Here is an 11,450-nt window from a genome sequence, read left to right on the forward strand (position 1 = left end):
CCCCTCTCTCCCACTATCCAGATAGCTCCAAAGTCTCTTGTCCCAATTCTTATTTTCCTCACTGTTCAAGCCCACTTCTCCTCTTTTCTTTTACTTCTCTCTCTCTCCTTTATTGTTTGCTTGTTGTTTTTGTTCTGTTTAGCCTTTTCCACTGCAAATCCGTATCCTCATTTCTCTCTCTTCTTCTCCCACCGATTAGCCACATCTCCCCCCAGTAAGACCCTGAAGTGGAGGGTAAGTTGTGAGAAGGGACAGAAGGAGAAAATAATGACCAGGTAGCACCAGCTTTTCTTGAAAGGAGGAGAAAAGCCGCAAATACACATATGTCCATCATTTTTGTCTCTCTTATATTAGTTATTTCTAACTGAAGTCTGTTGTATGCCTGCTGTCCGGTACAATGCTAGGAGTTTCGCATGTGTGTATTTAATCCCCAAAACACATCCCAATGAAATAGATGCTATTGTTGTCCCATTTTTCAAGGAGAAAACTGAGGCACAGAGAAATTAAGTGACTTGCTAACAGTCACAGAGCTGTCACACAACAGGGCCAGGGTTCAAAGGTCTGTGTAACTCAGAAGCCCACCACCAAAGTCTCTATGCACATTGCACCAAACTGGGCGCAAATTAGCTCAAACTCATTGTTAATTTCCACAAAACCCCAGGGCTGACTGTCTCACACACTTAGTGTGTGCTAAGACATTTTTAAGCTCATGTTACCTACTCTCCTTTCTTGGGCCAGAAAGGAACCCGGAATTTCCAAGACATACTGAACTCATGGTAGCCTTTCTCTTTTTTCAACCCCAAATGGGATCTGAGCAGAAAATTCTTGGAACATCTGGGTTGGGGATTTCCCCCATCCCGGCCCAAGGAAAAGCTTTTCCAGACCACCAGCTTTCCATTTGTCAGTCATTACCATAGGTGGCAGGACTGTTTTCCCCACAGGATTGAAATGACACATCCTTGGTGCATCATCCGACACATGAACCTTCCTCATCACCATGAAGTTTGGCGTTGGAAACCAGTTGTCTCTACAGCCCGTGCTCTTTTAGGCTTCAGAGGGCTCATGTCTTTAAAAATAAAAATGCTTATTTTTATAATTATGAAAGTAGCACAATGACTACAATAGAAAACAGACGGTAAAATTATTCAAAACCCAAGATAATGATTATTCTTATGACACACGCATCAGGCATTCCATTGGGCCACTGTATTCTCATCTTTTGTGAATTCTCGCTTTGGGTTCCAGATGTTGAAAGACTTAGCTCTCAGGACTTTCTGTTTTTGCCACTGAAACCTGGACTGCCTGCAGTTGGGTCTCTGTCCTTGTTCAATTCACAAATCTCATTGCTTTTGCATCCTCTTCCCAGCAGCCCTGCTGGAGGGCTCCCTCTGACAAAAGATAGCTTTGTCATGTGTTCTGTTGTTCCAGCCCATGCTTGTTTCTTGGTGTAATTGATTATGTTATTGTTTGCCACCATCTTCTTCCTCCCTATGAGGGTTTTTTTTTTAATATTTTATTTATTTATAAGAGAGAGCGGGGGGCAGAGACACAGGCAGAGGGAGAAGCAGGCTCCATGCAGGGAGCCCGATGTGGGACTCGATCCCAGGACTCCAGGGTCATGCCCTGGGCTGAAGGCAGGCGCTAAACCGTTGAGCCACCCAGGGATCCCCCTATGAGGGTTTTATATATCCACAGCCTTTGCCACATGACTTCCAGCAGTGATTCCAGTGAGTAGAATATATTTCTTCCAGGAGTTTTTCCAGTAGGTGGAATATATTGTCAGGCTTGGCCATGTGACTTGGCCATGTGACTTGGCCCTTTGTTCAGCCAATGTGATATAAGCAGACGTGATTTTATGCCATGTCAGAGCAGAAACTTTTGAAGATATTGCATAGTCTGGCTTGGCCTCCTGCCTTCCTGCCTTCTGCAGAATGATCGGCATGTCCCAGATGCTCCTTCAGCCTGAGCTCTGGAGTGAGAAGACATGTGGGGCAGGGCGGGGCAGAGATGCAGCTGACTGCAAACCAGAGTACAAGAGGTAAACCTTGTTGTTGGAAGCCACCAAGATTTTCGGAGTCTTTTGCTGCAACACAATACAGACTAATACATTGGTTCTCTAGGTAAGCTAGGAAGTGTCCATCTACTGGGACAAACTTTCTTCACTGGAAGCTTCTAAACTACTTCCAGCTCCCTCCTGAGACTGAGTGAGGCATGACATCATTCTTTTTTTTTTTTTTCTCATGACATCATTCTGCTTTCACTGACGGGAGTCAAATGCTGGCACGCACTACACTTTCATCGTGGTGTTGTGACTCTGTCCAGGCTGTTAGAGAAATTTATGGGATGCAAAGAAGAGCTTCTAGAACTGGGAGCTGCTGGAGCTACTGCTACTTGTCTCTCATCTCTTCTGGTTGCTGATCGATTTTATTCTCTTCTCTTGAAGATTAGTTTTCGCCAGTGCCCAAGAGGCAAAGGGCCTCCCGTGCAGTCTCCACTTACACAGTCCAGGAAGGTAGTGTGAACTTGGGTCGTTTCCATCCCTAAATCAGCCTTTCTGTCCAGAATATGTGACAGGTAGTTGTGCCTGGGTTCAAATTCCCCGTGGCTTGGGGTGAAGGCAGGGGTCCACTGCTAGAAGCATGTTGTGGTGGTGCATGGGGCGGGGGGGGCAGATCAAGACAGTAGCACTGCAGGCGAAGTGACCACAAACCAGTGTGATTACCAGCACTTGGATGGGGGTTGTGGTAGTTGTTGGCCGTGTAGAAAACACATGGTCTTGGAAGTCAGGCAGTTGTGAAACCCTGTGGAAGTTTCTTAGCCTCTATAAACCTTGATCTCATATAAAAAATGGAGATAATAATTTCTGTCTCACATTTGTTAGGATTAAGTGAGATAACATATAGGAAAGTGCCTGGAACATGTGGTCAACAGATACTAGATACCACTTCCCAAGTCCTGCTGTACTTGTACCTGAGCTGCCTCGGATAATGCAGCCCCCCTCTGCCAATATCCCTATTTCTTACTCGGCAGTGAGAAACACAGCTCTCAAGTGGAGCCAAGGGTCCCCCATTAGTGGCTCACTGCATCTCTCCCTGGAGGGGAAACGCATGGGACAGTGGATTATTGGAGAGTGTCCTGAGAATGAGACTGGAAGGTATAAAAGAATTTGGTGGCTTTCAGAAGAGTTTCTCTGTTAGAATGCCTGAAATACTTTCGTGTACTGCCTTAGCAATTTGTAACCCCCATGGGGTGTAATGAACCCCCATGAGAATCTGAGATTATGGACATTCTTCTCTGAAAGATGTATAATTGTACATACAATTTCAGGAGGTTCACAAAACTCCAGGAAGCCCAGCCATGGGACCCCAGGTTCAGAGCCCTTGCACTAGATGGGGAGTCTTGCCAAGGGAACTCTGATACCTCTTAACTTGTATGGCAATTGGATGGGCATTGCCAACTCTTTCTCCTTGACTTTCCTTTGTTCAGGCATGCATGTCTAACCAACCCTCCTCTGAGAGACATTTTCAATGCCAGGTAACTTTGAATCTAGGCACAACATCTGCCCTCAATAAGTCTTTCTTTGTTTAAGTCTTGCCAACCGCTGGGCCATTTCTGTTTCTTCAAGTTGATCCTATACTTCTATTTTGTGGATTTTAAAGCTTTTCTCTCAATGGGTATTCTTATTTAGTGTTTTTTTTTTTTTTTTTTTGGGATATCAGGATTCTTCTGCTTGTGATAGATGGAAAATCCACATTTTAAATGGCTTGGGCAAAAAGAGGGAATGGTTTACACAATTGTTCAAGAGTTATGTCTGACTTCAGCTGTAGCTGCATCTAGGGGCTGAAGTGTCACCAGGGGAACTCAGTCTCATGGGCAAACTGTCTTCCTTTGTTTCGGCTTCATTCCCAGGCAGTGTTTTCCTCGTAGTGGCAGCATGGCTGCCAGCAGTTTCAGGCTTACTTCTTAGTCACTCTCAGAAATGTAAACCAGCTTCCCACAATCTGCCTGGGAAAAAAGCAAATGCGAGATTATCTCCTTTCTTCATCTCCAAGCAGAATGTACTCATTCACTCATCCTACTCTGTTTGAGATGATGTGGTTGTTAGAAGGGCCAGATTGAGACAGGACTTGTAGGATAAATGCAAAGCAGTAAAACATGTGGCCGGAGTGGAACTGGGGAACAGTGTAAAAGCAAAAAAGCAAAGAATGTCCTGCATCAGTGAAAACTTTCATGTGAGTGGAGGAAGGTGCTTGGGTAGGAGTGTTGAGAGATAAGAAGAAATGGAACAGAGTGGCAAGGGATACAAGCCCTTATTTACCATAATAAGGAGCCTGGGCTCTACAAAGGAGCAAGGGACAGACTGTCAAAGAGCTTCAAGCTCCTGACACAGACATGTGGAAGATTTGAGAAAGATTGCCCTGACTGCAGCGTGAAAGATGAGTTAGAGGAGGAAGGCCCAGATATAGGAGGCATCTTCCTGGAGAAGTGATCACCATCTTCCAAGAGACAAAGGATGAAGGTCTGAACTGAGGCAGATGAAGGAAGAACGGGTTTCCAAGCTTTTACGAGGCAGAGTTGACAGGCCTGGAGACCAGATGAGTGGAGGATGAGAAAGGAAGAGTCTAAGATAATTCCCAGGCCTCTCTGCTGGGAAACTAGAAGGATGGTGGTGGCTTGCACTGAGACGAGGAACATGGGAGAGGTTTAGGGGTGAGGGGGAGATGGAGAGTTAGTGCTCTTGGGATATCAGGTTGCGGCTGTCTGGATATTAGCTGGATTCCTGCATCCAGAGCTCTGGATGGGCAGATAGGAGGCTTGTGGGCCATGGTGGTGGTGGTTGTGGTGGGAGCATTAATAATCTAGATAGGGCATCACCAGCAGAATGTGCTATTGTTGTTATAATTTTGTCCTTTTAATTAGTATTTTCTTCTGTCCTGTTCATTTCCATTGTGACTCCAAGTCCTGGGCGAGGGAGAGTCCAGTTGGCCAAGCTGGGTCAGAGTAAGCTCTTTGGTGTGGGGAGGGCAAGAGACTTAGATTTTTCACTACTTGGGACACCTGGGTGGCTCAGCAGTTGACTTCTCTCTCTGGCTCAGGGCATGATCCCGTGGTCCCAGGATCGAGTCCCACATTGGGCTCCCTGCACGGATCCTGCTTCTCCCTCTGCTGTCTCTCATGAATAAATAAATAAAATCTTTAAAAAAAAAAAAAAAGATTTCTCAGCTACTCAAGATGCACAGTGCAGATGAGGTCATTTCCCCAGAAGAAATAAAGATATTAACTATGAAAAGGGGGGAATGGATACCCTCTGACCCCAAAAGGACAAATGTCTGTTTATAACTCCACCACTTATTTCAGCCTGTTTCCTTTCTGGTGGTTGCTACAGAGAGGCTACAAGAGTTACTTCACCTAAAGCTCTGACACCCTCCATCTGGCTCATAGCAATTGCTTTTTAAGTGTTTATTATTTTTTATACCAGTGATCCAAAACATAGTTCTTTAGGTAGTGGGCACAGGGCCAAAGTATTTCACAGGAAATATTTCAGAAAGGACACATTTCCTCAAGCACATGGTTACTTTAAACTGTCTTAGGGCATAGGTAACTCTGATGACATAAATCACTCTTGACCAGGTGTGGAGCACCCGAGGCCATGAGTGGTGCCCTCGACAAAGCGGCTTCCTAATGAGTGGATAAACCACGTTTTATGTTGAACACACGGCATGTGTCCGCGGTCAGTCCAGCCATCATGACCCACGTTATTTATTGACTCTCCCCCTGACCTTGGGACGGAAATAGCATTCTCTGCATTTTAAAAGCAAGATAGGCCTCGGGGACTCGGGGCATCGTGACCGGCCCAAGGACACGGCGTGGAAAGTGGCCGAGCCGAGGTGACACTGGGCTTGTTCTACAAGTTCTGGGCAGGTGCTGGGAGGCAGCTGGAGCCGAGGAAGCGCGCGCGTCGCCCCGCGGGCCTCCCTGCGGCCTGGAGCGCAGACATCAGCCGGGAGCCGCGGCCCGGGGCGCGAGCGCCTGCTCTCGGCCGAAGGTCCCACGGAGCCACTCGGGTGTCTCGGGCCTACTGCACTGGCGGGTCTCTGCAGGGAAGCCCGGCCGCACGCGGCGTCTGCGCGGGGACCCCCTTCCCGGGGACGTCGGGGTGAACCTGTGTGTGTCTCCGAGGCTCCGGGCTGTCTCAGCAGGAGCCCAGGCCGCAAACCCAGGGGCCCGAGGAAAGTAGGTCAGCGCGCGGCCGGCGGCGCTTCCTGCCCGAGCCCGCGCCTCCCTCGCCGCGCGGGGCTCCTCCTCCCGGAGCGCCGCCCGCTCCCCCGCACGCGCTCCCCCCGCCGCAGCCCCCGCTCCCGCCCCTCCTCCTTCCTGGACCTCCCCCTCCCGCTGCCCGGCCCCGCCCCTCCCGCTGCCCGGCCCCGCCCCTCCTGCTGCCAGGCCCCGCCCTCCCGCTGCACGGCCCCGCCCCTCCTGCTGCCAGGCCCCGCCCTCCCGCTGCACGGCCCCGCCCCCGCCTGCTGCCAGGCCCCGCCCCCTCCCGCTGCCCAGTCCCGCCCCCGCCTCCTCCCGCTGCACGGCCCCGCCCCCAAACCCCTCCCGCTGCCGGGCCCCGCCCTGCCCGCTACACAGCCCCGCCCCTTCTCCCTCCCGCTGCACGGTCCCTCCCCCAAACCCCTCCCGCTGCCGGGCCCCGCCCTGCCCGCTACACAGCCCCGCCCCTTCCCCCTCCCGCTGCACGGTCCCGCCCCCAAACCCCTCCCGCTGCCCGGCCCCGCCCCGCCCCCGCCCGCTGCCCTTCCCCCCCTCACCATCCCGCTGCCCGGCCCCGCCCCCTCCCGCTGCCCTTCCCCCTCTTCCCCTCTAGGTGCCCGCTGCCCGGTCCCCGCCCCCTCCCCTCCCGCTGCCCGGCCCCGCCCCCGCCCCTCCCCCTCCCGCTGCCCGGTCCACCTGACACCTGCCCCACTCCCTCCTCCACCACCACCTTGCACGTCCACTTCTGCTAGCCATAGGCTTCCTAATACACCCAAAGAGAGAACGTGCTTGTTCTAAAGAGATCAAAAGATGCGCGGAAGTTGACGCAGGAGCAGAGGAAAAATCCCACAGCTCAGAAATAACCATCGCTGACACCGGGTGAACAACTGCTCTAGATATATTTTTATGGATATAGGCACATGTTTTAATGTATTATGTATATGCGTACGGTTAGAGTATAGATATAAATATTGTATAAAAGGCAGATGCTATTTCTTTTAAAGCATTCAATTTAATACTTTACTTTTATTTGAATTCAGTACTAGAGAAGAAATTGTAGCGAGAGGGAAGGAATAGTTGAAAAAAATTTTAAATATGTCTTTACCACAAGAGGGTAATAATTCCTTTAAGAAGAATGACAGGAGGTGAGGGAGGGAAGGAGAGATGTGGGTTGGGGAGAGAATGAGAATTAAGTGGAGATTTTATTTTTCTTTCTTTGTTATGTAGATGTGTTTTATTTATTTATTTATTTATTTATTTATTTATTTATTTAATTTATTATGAGAGCAGGGATAAGGGGAGGAGAAGAGGAAGAGAGAGAGAAAGTCCCAGGTAGGCTCTCCACTTAGTGTAGAGCCAGACATTGGGCTTGATTGCACTACCTCAAGATCATGATCAGAGCTTAAATCAAGAGTCCTATGCTTGACTAACTGAGCCACCCAGGTGCCTCTATTTTTAAAATTTTTAAGTTTAATTTATTTTTATTAAGTGGTTGGGGATTTATTTATATTTATTTTACATTTTTAAAATTTAAATTCAATTTGCAAACATATAGTATAACACTCAGTGGTCATCCGTTCAAGTGCCCTCCTCATTGCCCTTCCTCCAGTTACCCCATTACCCCACGCCACTCACCTTCCCTCTTGCAACCCTTTGTTTCTCAGAGTTGGGGGTCTCTTATGGTTTGTTTTCCTCTCTAATTTTTTCCCACCCAGTTCCCCTACTTTCCCTTATAATCCCTTTCACTATTTCTTATATTCCACACATGAGTGAAACCATATGATGATTGTCCTTCTCCGACTGACTTATTTCACACAGCATAATACCCTCCAGTTCCATCCACGTTGAAGCAAATGGTGGGTATTCCTCTCTTCTGATGGCTGAGTAATATTCCATTATATATATAGAACACATCTTTATCCATTCATCTGTTGAGGGACATCGTGGCTCCTTCCACAGTTTGGCTATTGTAGACATTGCTGCTATGAACATTGGGGTGCAGGTGTCCTGGTGTTTCACTACATCAGGATCTTTGGGGTAAATACCCAGTAGTGCAATTGTTGGGTCATAGGGTAATTCTACTTTTAACTTCTTGAGTAACCTCCAAACTATTTTCCAGAGTGGCTGTACCAGTTCACATTAGACATTTCTGCAAAGAAGACATAGACATGGCCTACAATTAGGATAGTTCTACTTTTAACTTCTTGAGTAACCTCCACACTGTTTTCCAGAGTCACTGTACCAGTTTGCATTCCCACTAACATTGCAATCCTCTCCAACATTTGTTTCCTTTCTCCAATCCTCTCCAACATTTGTTTCCTGTCTTGTTAATTTTCGCTATTCTCGCTGGTGTGAGGTGGTATCTCATTGTGGTTTTGATTTGTATTTCCCTGATGGCAAGTGATATGGAGCATTTTCTCATGTACTTGTTGGCCATGTCAAGGTAATGCTGGCCTCATAAAACAAGTTTGCAAGTATTCCCTCCCTTTCTATCCTTCAAAACAGCTTTAGTAGAATAGGTATTATTTCTTCTTTAAATAGAATTCCTCTGGGAAGCCATCTGGCCCTGGATTTTTGTGTTTTGGGAGGTTTTTGATGACTGCTTCAATTTCCTTGCTGGTTATTGGCCTGTTCAGGTTTTCTATTTCTTCCTATTCCAGTTTTGGTAGTTTGCAGGTTTTCAGAAATGCATCCATTTCTTCTAGATTGCCTAATTTGTTGGCATGTAGTTGCTCATAATATGTTTTTAAAATCGTTTGTATTTCCTTGGTATTGGATGTGATCTCTCCTCTTTCATTCATGATTTTATTAATCTGAGTCTTTTTAATAAGGCTGGCTAGTAGTTTATCTGTCTTATTAATTCTTTCAAAGTGCCAACTCCTGATTTTGTTCTACAGTTCTTCTGGTCTATATTTCTTTGAGTTCTGCTCTGATCTTTAATATCTCTCTTCTTCTTCTTGGTTTAGGCTTTATTTGCTGTTCTTTCTCCAATTCCTTTAGGTGCAAGGTTAGCTTGTGTATTTTAGATTTTTCTAATTTTTGGAGGGAGGCTTGTATTGCAATGTGTTTCCCTCTTAGGACCACTTTTGCCATATCCCAAAGATTTTGAACGGTTATATTTTCATTACTTTCCATGAATCTTTAATTCTTCTCTAATTTCCTGGTTGATCCATTCATCTTTTAGTAGGATGCTCTTTAACCTCCATGTGTTTGAGTTTCTTCCAAATTTCTTCTTGTGGTTGAGTTCTAGTTTCAAAGTATTGTGGTCTGAAAACATGCAGGGGACAATCCCAGTCTTTTGGTATTGGTTGAGACTTGATTTGTGACTCAGTATGTGGTCTATTCTGGAGAAAGTTCCATACGCACTTGAGAAGAATGTGTATTCGGTTGCATTTGGATGGACTGTTTTATCTATCTATGAAATCTGGTCCAGTGTATCATTCAAGGCCCTTGTTTCTTTGGTAATGTTCTGCTTAGAATATCTGTCATTTGCTAAGAGTGCCTTGTTGAAGTCTCCTACTATTAGTGTATTATTATCTAAGTATCTCTTTACTTTGGTTATTAATTGATATATTTGGCAGCTCCCACATTAGGGGCATAAATATTCATGATTGTTAGGTCCTCTTATTGGATAGACCCTTTAAGTATGATATAATGTCCCTCTTCATCTCTTACTACAGTCTTTGGTGTAAATTCTAATTTTTCTGATATGAGGATTGCTACCCCAGCTTTCTTTTGAGGATCATTTGAATGGTAAATGGTAAACCCCTTCATTTTCAGGCTGCAAGTGTCCTTAGGTCTAAAATGAGTCTCTTGTAGACAGCATATAGATGGGTCTTGCTTTTTTATCCAGTCTGATACCCTGCATCTTTTGATGGAATCATTTACCCTGTTCATGTTCAGAGTAACTATTGAAAGAAATGAATTTAGTGTCATTGTATTACCTATACAGTTCCTGTTTTTGTGGATTGTTTCTTTGGGCTCCCTCTTTCTTTTACAGGGTCCCCCTTAATATTTCTTGCAGAGCTGCTTTGGTGGTCACATATTCTTTCAGTTTCTGCCTATTCTGGAAGCTCTTTATCTCCTTCTATTATGAATGCCAGCCTTGCTGGATAAAGTATTCTTGGCTGCATGCTTTTCTCATTTAGTACCCTGTATATATCATGTCAGCCCTTTCTGGACTTCCAGGTCTCTGTGGAGAAGTCTGCTGTTGATCTGCTATTTCTCTCCATATAAGTCAAGAATCTCTTGTCTCAAGTTTCTTTGAGAATTTTCTCTTTGTCTTTGAAATTTGCAAGTTTCACTATTAAAGGTTGAGGTGTTGAATGATTTTTGATTTTTGGCGGGGTCTTCTCTCTCTCTCTTGGATCTGAATGCCTGTTTCCTTTCCCGGTTTGGAAAGTTCTCAGCTATGATTTGCTCAAATATACTTTGTCGTCCCCTCTCTCTCTTAGCCTCTTCTGGAATCCCAATTAGACGTATATTCTTCCTTTTCAAGCTATCATTTATTTCCCAAAGCCTTTCCTCGTGGGCTCTTAATTGTTTTTCTCCTTTTTTCCTCAGCTTCCTTCCTTTCCATTAACTTGTCTTCTATGTCATTCACTCTCTCTTCCACTTCATTAACCCGAGTAGTTAGATAATCCAGTTTGGATTGCATCTCAGTTAAACTATTTTTAATTTCGGCCTGATTAGATCTCAATTCTGCAGTAACAAAGTCTCTAGAGTCCTTTACACTTTTTTCCAGAGCCACCAGTAACTTTATAATTGTACTTCTGAACTGACTTTCTGACATTGCATTGAAATCCAAATTCTGTAACTCTGTGACAGTATTGTTTCCAGTTCTTTCTTTTGTGGTGAATTCTTCCTTCTAGTCATTTTGTCCAGTGCAAATTGGCTGTATGAACAAGTTGAGTCAAAAATATAAACCATAACCTTAGTAAAATACACCCTAGATGAGACCAGATTATAAAAGAAAAAGAAGAACAGAACAAAATAAAACAAAAGGACTCTAAAGTGAAAAACAAATTCTAAAAGTAGTAAAAATAAAAAACCAAAAATGAAGAAAAAAAAAAAGGAAAAAAGGATGGTGGTGATGGTAGGGAAGTGGTTGTAGAGAGGATGTAGTCTCCCTGAGGGGACCTAGAGGGTGATGCTCTTGGTTTTGAATGTATTTTCTTCTGTATGTTAGAAGG

General features: G+C 45.6%; 1 long non-coding RNA gene across 1 annotated transcript; it reads right to left on the reverse strand.

Annotated features, from left to right (window-relative positions):
- Window positions 1-333: 333 nt before the first annotated feature.
- LOC140596627 (uncharacterized) lies at window positions 334-6,308 on the reverse strand. Its single transcript, XR_011998523.1, has 2 exons — window positions 6,164-6,308; window positions 334-4,005 (listed from the first exon to the last, which is right to left on the reverse strand). It is a non-coding gene; the product is annotated as an uncharacterized lncRNA (long non-coding RNA).
- Window positions 6,309-11,450: the final 5,142 nt, after the last annotated feature.

Source organism: Vulpes vulpes, unplaced genomic scaffold (genome assembly GCF_048418805.1).
Source record: "Vulpes vulpes isolate BD-2025 unplaced genomic scaffold, VulVul3 Bu000000640, whole genome shotgun sequence".
Classification (NCBI taxonomy): Eukaryota; Metazoa; Chordata; class Mammalia; order Carnivora; family Canidae; genus Vulpes; species Vulpes vulpes.